Source organism: Hemiscyllium ocellatum, chromosome 9, assembly GCF_020745735.1.
Source record: "Hemiscyllium ocellatum isolate sHemOce1 chromosome 9, sHemOce1.pat.X.cur, whole genome shotgun sequence".
NCBI classification, from domain to species: domain Eukaryota; kingdom Metazoa; phylum Chordata; class Chondrichthyes; order Orectolobiformes; family Hemiscylliidae; genus Hemiscyllium; species Hemiscyllium ocellatum.
Window position 1 is genome coordinate 41,395,082 of NC_083409.1, and position 12,524 is coordinate 41,407,605.

Genomic DNA, 12,524 nt, shown 5'->3' on the forward strand with positions numbered 1-12,524 from the left:
GACCTACTCTTGGGAAATAAGGCAGGGCAGGTGACTGAGGTGTCAGTGGGGGAGCACTTTGGGGCCAGTGACCATAATTTAGTTTTAAAATAGTGATGGAAAAGGATAGACCAGATCTAAAAGTTGAAGTTCTAAATTGAAGAAAGGCCAATTTTGATGGTGTTAGGCAAGAACTTTCAAAAGCTGATTGGAGGCAGCAGGTAAAGGGACGGCTGGAAAATGGGAAGCCTTCAGAAATGAGATAACAAGAATCCAGAGAAAGTATATTCCTGTCAAGGTGAAAGGGAAGGCTGGTAACTATAGGAAATGCTAGATGACAAAAGAAATTGAAGGTTTGGTTAAGAAAAAGAAGGAAACATATGTCAGGTATAGACAGGATTGATCAAGTGAATCCTTAGAAGAGTATAAAGAAAGTAGGAGTATACTTAAGAGGGGAATCTGGAGGGCAAAAAGGGGACATGAGATAGCTTTGGCAAATAGAATTAAGGATAATCCAAAGGGGTTTTACAAATACATTAAGGTCAAAAGGGTAACCATGGAGTGTTACTGAACAAAGAGACCTTGGAGTGCAGGTTCATAGCTCCTTGAAAGTGGAGTCGCAGGTAGATAGGATAATGAAGAAGGTGTTTGGAATGCTTTCCTTTATTGGTCAGAGTATTGAATACAGGAGTTGGGAGGTCATATTGCAGCTGTACAGGACATTGGTTAGGCCACTTTTGGAATATTGTGTGCAATTCTGGTCTCCTTCCTATCGGAAAGATGTTGTGAAACTTGAAAGGGTTCAGAAAAGATTTACAAGGATGTTGCCAGGATTGGAGGATCTGAGCTACAGGGAGAGGCTGAACAGGCTGGGGCTGTTTTCCCTGGAGCGTCGGAGACTGAGGGGTGACTTTATAGAGGTTTACAAAATTATGAGGGGCATGGATAGGGTAAATAGGCAAAATCTTTTCACTGGGGTTGGGGAGTCCAGAACTAGAGGGCATAAGTTTAGTGTGAGGGGGAAAGATATAAAAGAAACCTAAGGGGCAACTGTTTCATGCAGAGGGTGGTACGTGTGTGGAATGAGCTGCCAGAGGAAGTGGTGGAGGCTGGTACAATTGCAACACTTAAAAGGCATTTGGATGGGTATCTGAATAGGAAGGGTTAGGAGGGATATGGATATGGGAGGTGGGACTAGATTGGGTTGGGATATCTGATCGGCATGGACTGGTTGGACCAAAGGGTCTGTTTCCATGCTGTGCATCTCTATGACTCTATTAGTCCCATCTGCAAGGATCTTTTCCTCAAAGGTCTATCTATGTGGTAAATCTTATTGTCTCCCCTATCTGGTACTTCACAATAAATGTTAAATTCCTTCCAACTATTTATTTTGCATTGCACGTCATTAATTTGCCCTGAAGTGTATTTACAACCACTAAGTGTCACGCTGATCAGGACTTGCACTTTCAGACCTGCCCTGAGATTGTTCTGTGGACCTCTGTTTATTGCGTAATCACTTTGAGCTGTGACCATTTCTATGGAATCCAACTTGCTTTGAAGTTACTATGACGAGGTTACTTGTGCAGTTAAAGTCTCCCTCATGTGACTGTTTTCTAGTGCAAGAGTTACTCTCAGATGCACTCATAAACTTTCACTGTATGCTTATAATTTTCATTCTTCTATCCCATTCTGCCATCAACTTGGCCATCAGTAGCTTTTCCTTCACATCTTGAAATAGTTGTATCCCTTTATTCACTGGATCTTTAAATATTTGTCACCCAATTAGCCAATTTAGGCAGTTGGTCTTCAGATGTGATAAGCCATGATCAATCGATCTACCAACATCTGGCTCCTGATCAATTATTCCCTTTTACACAGAACTGTTATTGTAAAGCATGTTGAGGTATGAGGTACAGGATCCCTCATCACCTACTATCAATGAAGTGGAGGTGCCAGTGTTGGACTGGGGTGGACAAGGTCAGAGGTCACACAACACAAGGTTATAGGCCAACAGGTTTATTTGAAATCACAAGCTTTCGGAAGGCAACCACTTCATCAGGTGAAGTGAGAGAGAAGAGCACACAGACACAGAATATATAAGCGAGAGATCAAGGACAGAGAGGTCACAAGATATAAACTGGTGTGAGTGGAATGCCGAATAATAAGTCTCTACAGGTGACCAAGTGTGTTAGATGGTGTGAGTCAAGTAGCAACCAGAATAGCCAGCAAAGGGATGACCTAGAATTTGATTAAATGAGACAAAGAGAAAATTACAAAAGTTAAAAATAAGGTGGTGCTGGAAGCAAATCGAATGTTTGGAAAAACATGGTAGGTATAAGAGTTGCATGACGAGGGTCTAACCAAAGTAATGAGGAATCCAAACCCGTGCAAACTAATTAAGGTAGAGAGATTATAACAATTTATCACAGTGCTGGTATCTAAACAGGACAGAGAGGAAGATTTTTCAGATACAGAACAGTGTGGTGGGGTCACATGTAGCACAACATGAACCCAAGATCATAGTCGAGGCCATCCTCGTGGGCACGGAACTTGCTATCAGTTTCTGCTCGGCGATTCTGTGTTGTTGTGTATCTTGAATTCTGCCCTGGAGAACGCTTACCCGAAGATCGGAGGCTGATTGCCCTTGACCGCTGAAGTGTTCTCCAACTGGGAGGGAACATTTCTGTCTGGCGATTGTTTCACAGTAACCATTCATCTATTGCCATGGTGTCTGCATGATCTCACCAATATACTATGCCTCGGGACATCCTTGCCTGCAATTTATGAGATAGACAGCATTGGCCAAGTTACGTGTTTCTGCCATGTATGTGGTGGGTGGTGTTCCATGTGTAATGGTAGTATCCATGACAATGATCTGACTTTTCTTGCAGTGATTGCCGTGGTAGGGTTCTGTGTGGTGTTGCAGTTGATGTTGTCCTGAAGGCTGGGTAGTTTGCTGTGAATGTTGGTCTGTTTAAGATTTGGCGGTTGTTTGAAGATGAGAAGTGGAGGCATAGGGATGATCTTGGTGAGATGTTCGTCGTCATCGATGACATGTTGAAGGCTGTGAAGAACATGGTGTAGTCTCTCTGTTCCGGGGAAGTACTGGACGATGAAGGGTACTCTGTCGGTCTTATCCTGTGTCCGACTCCTGAGCTGATCATTGCAGTTTTTCACTGCGGCACATTGGAACTGGCATTCGATGAGTTGGGCATCATACCCTGTTCTTATGAGGGCGTCCTTCGGCACCTTCAGGTGTCTGATGCATTCTGTTTTGTCTGAGCAGGTCCTATGTAAGCACATGGCTTGTTCATAGGGGATGGATTCTTGAATATGTTGAGGGTGGATGCTAGAGAAGTGCAGCATTGTGAAGTTATCCGTGGGCTTCTGGTAGAGTGAGGTACTGAGATGTCTGTCTTTGATGGAGACGCGTGTGTCCAAGAATGAGACTGATTCTGAAGAGTAGTCCGGGATAAGTCTCACAGTGAGATGAAATGCGTTGATATTGCTAGCAGTCGTTTCAGTGATTTCTAACCATGTGTCCATGACTGTGCTATATTCTTCACAGCCTTCAACATGTCATCAGTTACAATGAATGTCTCACCAAGATCGCCCCTATGCCTCCACTTCTCGCCTTCAAACATATACCAAACCTTAAACAGACCATCATTCACAGCAAACTACCCAGCCTTCAGGACAACATTGACAACAACATCACACAATCCTGCCAGGGCAACCTCTGCAAGACATGCCAGGTCATCGACATGTGTGCCAACATCACATGTGGGAACACCACCGACCACGTACATGACAAATACTCAAGTGACCGGCCAATGTTGTCTATCTCATATGCTGCAGCAAGGTATGCCCCAAGACATGGTATATCGGCAGATTCTATCTCAAAGGATGAATGGACACCGTGCACCAATCACCAGACAGGAATGTTCCCTCCCAGTCGGGGAACACTTCAGGGGTCAGGGTCATTCAACCTCTGACCTTTGGGTAAGTATCCTGAATGGCAGACTGAGATACACAATAAAGCAGAATCGTCAAGCAGAAACTGATAGTCAAGTTCTGTACCTACGAAGATGGCCTCGATCATGATCTTGGGTTCATGTTGTGCTATGTGTGACCCCAACACACTGTTCTGTATCTGTAAAAACTTCCTCACTGTCCTGTTTTGACACCACCACCTTGATGAATTGTAATGATCTCTCTACCTTAATTAGTTTGTACAGTTTTAGATGACTTATTACTTTGGTTAGACCCTCAGCAAGTGACTCTTGTAACTATCATGTTATTCCAGTCATTTGGTTAGTCTCCAGCACCACCTTATTTTTTATTTTTTGTAATTATCTCTCTGCCCCATTTAATCAGATTATAGGTCATCCCTTCGCTGGTTATTCAGCTGTCTCCACTTTACTCACACCGGCTGATACTGTTGGTCATCTGCAGAGACTTATTATTTGACACTCCACTCACACCAGTTGTATGACCTTGTGAACTCTCTGCTCTTGGTCTCTCTGCCTATAAACTCTGTGTTCTGTGTGCTTCTCGTTCACTTCACTTGACAAAGGAGCTGTGCTCAGACATCTTGTGATTTCAAATAAACTTCTTGGACTATAACCTGGTGTCATGTGACTTCTGACTTTGACCTACTATCAATAGCTTAGATTCTGAGATTGCTTAATCTCTATTAAGCCTGAGGAATGGACCTTAAACATTTCGTTACCACATTGGATAATGACCGTCTTGCCATCAAACCTTATTACATTAACATCAGTTTTCCTTTCATTACTACCTTTGCTTTTGTAAGATACTGTAGCCACAGAAATAAAATCCATCTCAGATGATCTTAAAAAGAATTGTAGCTCTCCCAATTTTCGCTGAGACCTTGGCCTTGATGAAAGTTCTTCTCTTCAAAAGTAAAGCATCCAAATTAAAAACTATGAGCAAATTGTTGTCCCTTCATGAGCTAAGAGTATCACCCAATGCAGAAGTTAATCTTGCATTTCTCTCAAAACAATTAATATTGACTGCCTCTGTCTATCTGAAGCTTGCAGTTTACATTAATTGCTCCTGCCACTGCAGTTGTCAACTTGCAGATTGATTGATCTGCTCAAATTATATGCAGTATCTATCACTACGTGATTGCTTTCGCGAAGTGTATTTCTGAAAAGATGTTCATGTGCCGTATCTATGACCAGAATGTTCATGTTTGCACATCTGTAAACTCACCCTTAGTGCATTCCCATCCAATATCAGTTAGAAACAAAGCCAGTGCCCAAAGTTTGGCCCTTATCTATTTCTCATGACATTGCCTGCAGTCATCCTTTTGCCCTTGCCACATGAAACCTTGTTATTTGCAAACTATTCATAATTCATGGACCTACACGTGCTCAGATTGTCACCTCCATGAGCTTATCACTGAACTCTCTTCCACTTATGTGACCTTGCATTGCTAGCATATCAAGATCAATTAGACTCATTGACTCATTCCGTTAGTCCTTGACCCACCTCTCTCCACCCAAAACCCCTGCTTCCCCATCACCACCACCACCACCAAGTCTTTGATCCTATTATTTACATTTTCCCCATCGCTCTCCAAAGTTTCAAACATCAGGGTTAGTCTCTGGGCATTTTAAAAGTTTCCTTGAATGCTTTCAGATTTGATTCTGAGATGAATGGTTTGGCACACATTTGCAGCTCATGACTTGAGAGGTGCATTTTTTTCATTATTTGTAGAACGTTTGATGAGTGTCCATATTTCTTCAAAGTCAGAGTGACATGTCCACATTCCTACAGGTTTTCATTTCAAAGAAACAAATACCATCTGATTTCTCCTTCTGGTACGTTGCAATGTTTCCATGACGTGCAATCTCAGTTGTTCTGTTTTTACAAAATCAATTCCTTCTTATTGGCATTCTCGGATCCATACTCCTTCCCCCGGCTGAAGACTCCCTAGCTTGATGGGAGTGTTTGAAGTTCCCTCATTTACTTTTCTCTTTGCACTTCCTCATGTTTTCTACCTCTATCATGATCACCCATAATGATACAAGATTTTCAGTGCTGCAATTCTTGTCTCCTTCCAATCAAAAATTCTGTTGTTGATAATCCATTTTACAACAGTGATGAACTATTCAATTGAGCCAAATTAATGCCATTATTTTTCTTCAGAGGTTCCTTTGTAGCTCTGACTCCTCATTTTGTTTCACCATTTCCTTGTGGACCGTGAGATGAATTTGTCCCCTGAATGAACCTGAATTCCTTGGAAAATTCTTGAAAACATCTGTTTGTGAAATGTACTCCATTTTTAGATACAATCATGCCAGAAATACCACATGCTAAATAAATTCACTTTGATGATTGAATCTGTGTCCTGTCCAATACTGTGCAGATAGTTTATCTCAATCTACCTTAGATAATAGTCAAAGATAAATATTTTACCTTTAACCTCAAATAAGATCTTTCCCAAGTCCTTGATTGAATTTATGATGGTGCTAAATGGTCTTTCTGTTCCTGACCGTTGATTGGACAGATTTGACAGTTGGACATTATTTCCTCAATTGCATGAGTATTATTTGGTAACTGAGTTGACTATTGGGCTTCTGTTTTTTGATATGCCAAGATGCCTTTGATTTAGTTTTTGTGGAATATCCATTCTGGAGATGTTTTAGCTATTGGCAGTCTTTTATTAAAGGCTAAAAAATCATCTACAATTGTGTGATTTTTCATTGCTCAAAACATTACCTTAATATAGAGTTTCTGAAGATTGATGTTGGTCATCCATCCTGACAATATCTTGTAATCTGAGACATTTTTCATCTCTGTTTGAGCTTCTTTAATCTTTTTTTCTTTGTTGCTATTTTGTTATCAATGATATATATACTTCTAGTTCTAGTATCGACTTCAAATCTTGTTTATCAGACTGTTCAGTTGGTACTCTTGATACAGTATCTACTGTTCTTTGACACAGAGCTTGTATGTAGTCTGTTTGAGTTGTATCTCATCAAATGCAATCTGAAAGATCGAATGCAAGGGTACACCTTTACAAATTCTTTTGCATTGAAAAGTCAAGTTAATGTTTTAACATTTCCGATAATAATAAAACCTGAGCCCCATGACATAATGTGAGAACCTGTCGCATGCTTGTGTTGTAGTTAAGGCTTCCTTCTTGATTGTGGCTCAGCTTTCCTGTTTCTTTTCGAGACCTTGAAACATAATATGCTAGCTTATATCTCCCGCCTTCCTGGACTGGTAGCAATAGTACACCCACAGCTATTATGGAGTTAGCAAGTGTGGGGTATGAATACATCAGAATTGTATTTAGAATAACTTCTCTACTTGACATTCTGTCAATATTGTTGGTCCTGTCTCAACAGCATTCTCAATGGTCTGTTGATGCAGATAGATTAGGCATCAACTTCCCAATGTGATTATAAGCACATCGAGAAATCTTTGAAGCTCTGTTATGCTCTGTTATATGAAACCCCTTCGTTCATTATTTTGTAAACAGTGTCATCAGTTTAGCTGGATTACCATTAATTGATGATGTAAATAGTTTGGAATGTTATACATCCCTGTTTCTGAACTTATGATTGAGGGGAAGCAATTGATGAAGAATCTAAAGATGATTGTGCCCAGGAGATTATCCTGCTGAACTCTTGCAGACAGGTCCTCAAGTCTATGATCACCTCAAAGTTTGTGAGATTATTTGTAGCTCAGGTGCTCATTGTTGTGGTTCTGTTCGCCAAGCTGGGAATTTGTGTTGCAGAAGTTTCGTCCCCTGTCTAGGTGACATCCTCAGTGCTTGGGAGCCTCCTGTGAGGTGCTTCTGTGATCTTTCCTCCTGCATTTGTAGTAGTTTGTATCTGCCACTTCCGGTTGTCAGTTCCAGCTGTCCGCTGCAGTGATCGGTATATTGGGTCCAGGTCGATGTGCTTATTGATTGAATCTGTGGATGAGTGCCATGCTTCTAGGAATTCCCTGGCTGTTCTCTGTTTGGCTTGTCCTATAATAGTAGTGTTGTCCCAGTCAAACTCATGTCGCTTGTCATCTGCGTGTGTGGCTGCTAAGGATATCTGGTTGTGTCGTTTCATGGCTAGTTGGTGTTCATGGATGCGGATCATTAGCTGTCTTCCTGTTTGTCCTATGTAGTGTTTTGTGCAGTCCTTGCATGGGATTTTGTATACTACATTGGTTTTGCTCATGCTGGGTATTGGGTCCATCGTTCTGGTGAGTGTTGTCTGAGAGAGGCTTTTGGTTTGTGTGCTGTTATGAGTCCTAGTGGTCGCAGTAGTCTGGCTGTCAGTTCGGAAATGCTCTTGATGTATGGTAGTGTGTCTAGTCCTTTGGGTTGTAGCATGTCCTTGTTCCGTTGTCTTTCCCTTAGGCATCTGTTGATGAAATTGCGGGGGTATCCGTTTTGGCGAATACATTGTATAGATGTTCTTCTTCCTCTTTTTGCAGTTCTGGTGTGCTGCAGTGTGTTGTGGCCCTTTTGAACAGTGTCTTGATGCAATTTTTTTTGTGTGTGTTGGGATAGTTGTTTTCATAGTTCAGAACTTGGTCTGTGTGTGTGGCTTTCCTGTATACCTTGGTGGAGAATTCTCCGTTCAGTTTTCTCTGTACCATCATAGGACTACATACATAGGACAAACAGGAAGACAGCTAACGATCCGCATCCATGAACACCAACTAGCCATGAAACGACACAACCAGATATCCTTAGCAGCCACACACGCAGATGACAAGCGACATGAGTTTGACTGGGACAACACTACTATTATAGGACAAGCCAAACAGAGAACAGCCAGGGAATTCCTAGAGGCATGGCACTCATCCACAGATTCAATCAATAAGCACATCGACCTGGACCCAATATACCGGCCACTGCAGCGGACAGCTGGAACTGACACCGGAAGCGGCAGATTCAAACCACTATAAATGCCGGAGGAAACATCACAGAAGTGCTTCACAGGAGGCTCCCAAGCACTGAGGATGTCATCTAGACAGGGGACAAAACGTCTGCAACACAAATTCCCAGCTCGGCGAACAGAACCACAACAGCTATGATCACTTTTCAGGACAATTAGGGATGGTCAAAAAGTCTTGATCCTTTAAATGGAATAATGCGTAGGTTTATTTCAAAATATCCTAACAAAATGCCTCACCTAAAAGTGATAAACTACATAAATCTAAAAGAATTTAAAATACAATTTATAGACTTATTTCTGCTCCTTATTATTCCAGTATATTGATTTAAAATCCTCAAATTCATTGTGCTTAACTCTCCCTTTAAAGTCTGACTCAACTTTGGTTATCACGTTTTCAGAGTGAGACATATGTAGAAAATCAGCTTGCACTTTGGAGAAAAAAAAACTATGGAACAGATTCCCAAGGGCCTGTTATTGAATAAATCATGAATTAAGTATTGGAAACGTATTTGGAAGAAAAATGAATTCGCTAGCAAACTTACAGATTTCTACTGAAGGAGGAGTGGTTGGAATGAGGTGAATCATTGTGACAAATTAACGTTTGTGGTGAATGAAGACTGGAATTAACAACAGCAAAAGAGAAAAAGTTTTAAACTTCTGTTTTGTTTTAGTGGAACAGTGAGTAGCACACATGTTTAAAGCACACTTTGCATGCTGTGTTTGAAGGTCTAGAGAAAAAGAAAATGGCCAATAGATTGGATCTGGTCAAAATTCATCATCTTGCCAATGAAGGCAGACCTAACAGAAGGCAGCAATTATGAAGCAATTAACTAAATTAGTAACAGAAGCAAAATACTGCTGAATGCTATATCTAGTGGGGTCAGGAATAAAATCAATCAAGAACTTGCTGAAGAGGTGAAAGCAAGATTCAAAAGAATTGCACAGATATGGATTATAAGATGATAGAATGTTTTGGGAGGCATCTCTTGTATCTATTGGTTTGTCCCAAGTTTTATTTCTATCGATTGCTTACAGCTTCCAAGTTGAACTTAATACTGAAGGGACTCAGTAGGAAACCAGAACAAATGGTGCTTTAGAATGAACATATGTCAGAATGTGCCAACATTTAGAAGAGGTTTTGCTTCCCAGTTTCATTTTCTACATCATTGCTTTGATGGGGAGCAACAAATTATGGAGAATGTAGTTATAGAGTCAAAGAGAAGGACAATATATGATCTGCAATACACATTATTACACAAAAATATAAAAGGAAATTAAAAACTTCTGATAAAAGTTTACAAGATAGATATAAAAAGAACTAAAAACTGGATGCTGCCTATTTCCTTAGAGCTAAAATCCAAAGGTAAAATGCAGGGCTTAAATTGCTTGGGAAAACATGTATTAGAAATGGGGCTGTGTTGAGAATGCAAGTATTGTATTGTTGTATTTTTATACTGATTCAAAGCATCTATTTTGAAGAAAACGCACATTATCAGATGATGGCTTGGGAGGTCTATTGATAGATTCCTGGGCAGCATTGTTGAAAAAGCAACCTAATGAAAATGTGTTGAGTACACAATGAAGTTACATTCACTATGTGTAGTGCTAAGGAATGATACTGAGGTGTTATACAATACTGCAGTTACACTGAAGATATATTTTGAAGCACACTGCAGTAATGCAGGAGTTCTGCTCCGAAGCATGGCTTGCTGTGGAATGAGACCGGCAACAACAGATCATTTTTCATCTTTGCTTGGACACATGTACTGTACTACTTCCAGAGTAATGGTAATAGAATACCAGCTGAGTGTGTTATAATCATTAAAATATGAATTTATACATAATAATATGTAACCTACTGACTGGACTTACACCATACATAGTAAGAAATTGAATCACAGAATTGTAATCGTGCAGAAACAGGCCATTCAGCCCATTTTGTCTGTACCAGCTCGCTGAACATTTTAAATTTGTGCCAACGGTGTGCCTTCTTCTCAGGAATCCAGTACATTGTTTCCATTGAAATAATCTTCCAATGCCCTCTTAAATGGATCAATTGATCCTGGCTCCCCAACAGGCCCAGGCAGTGCGTTCCATAACCTAACTACTCACTGCTTGGAAAAACTTCCTCTTGCCATGCCTTCGCTTCTTTTGCAAAACACTTTAAAATTGTGCCGCCAGGTCTCAAATATGAGGGCAGTTTCTTCCTAAGTACACTGTCCAGACCCCTAATGATTCTGGAAACTTCTATTTAATCTTCTCTCCTCCAAGGAAAATTATTCCCACTTCTCCAATTTTCCCTCATTATTGAAGTTTCTCATCCGTGAACCCATTCTCGCAAACCTCTTCTGCACTGTCTCCAATGCATTCACATCCTTCCTGTAGTGTGGTGCTCAGAACTATACACACTACACCAGCTGAGGTCTAACAAATATCTTATAAAAGCTCATCATAGCCTCCCTGCTCTTGTACTCATATGTCTCTGTTTGCGAAGCCTAGAAAACAATATGCTTTGCTAACAGCTCTCTCCATTTATTCTGCTACATTTTAATGGATTGCGTGCAAAAGCAGCCAGGTCTGTCTGCTCAAACACATTGTTTAAAATAATACCCTTTATTTTATACTTGTAAGTTGAACTTGTCTGCCCACTTCGCCAATGTCCTTTTGAAGCTCTACACTACCCTCTTCAGAGTTTACAATTTCCCACTTTGTGTTGCATACCAAGGTCTGGATTGTATTATATCTCAGGTAAAGCAAGGGTCCCAGTAGCAACCCCCAGGAACTTTGATACAAATCTTCTCCCAGCTGAAAATGTTCATTAGCCATTACTCGCTGTTTCTTATCCCTTAGCCAACTTTGTGTCATGTTGCTACTATCCCTTTTATTCCATGCCTGATAGGTTTTCTCTTGAGTTTGTTCTACTGCACTACATTGAATGCCTTTTGGAAATCCATGTACACCACATCAGCACGCTTATATTAAAAACAACCAAACCTGCCTCTACTAGAGATCTGAGATGAAAATAGGAAAAGTTGGAGAAACTCAGCAGATCTGGTAGCATCAGTGGAGTTAGAAACAGAGTTAACATTTCACACCTGGGTTTGATTCTTCTCCTGAACATTGGACTCAGAATGTTAACTCTGTTTCTCCACTGATACTGCCAGAGTAGGTCAGTTTACTTTCTGTTTTTACATCAGCAGCCTTCCCCCTCATGAACGTAAACTATTTCCTCTTCAAAAATATTCCAATGTCGATGTGATTTTCCCTGAACAGGTCCATGCTGACACTTTCTGAATCAATCAGTACCTTTCCCTGTGACAATTAATTTGGTTCTGAATAATTTACTGTAGAAATTGCCCTGCCTCCAAACTGAGTGTTCTGTCACTTGTGGACCAATCTTTACAACTACCTATGAGCAAATGCGTAATTTTTGCAATTCTACAATCCTTATCGGCTTTAAGTACTGACAGCTTATCTAATATCCTCCTTATCAATTTTAAACTATTCTAGTGAATGAAATTTCTCCTCTGTCACTATGGACTAGAAAATCTGCCTTATACCTAAAGACAAATCTAAAGTATTTTTTTAATATCTCAGCTGCATCTCTTG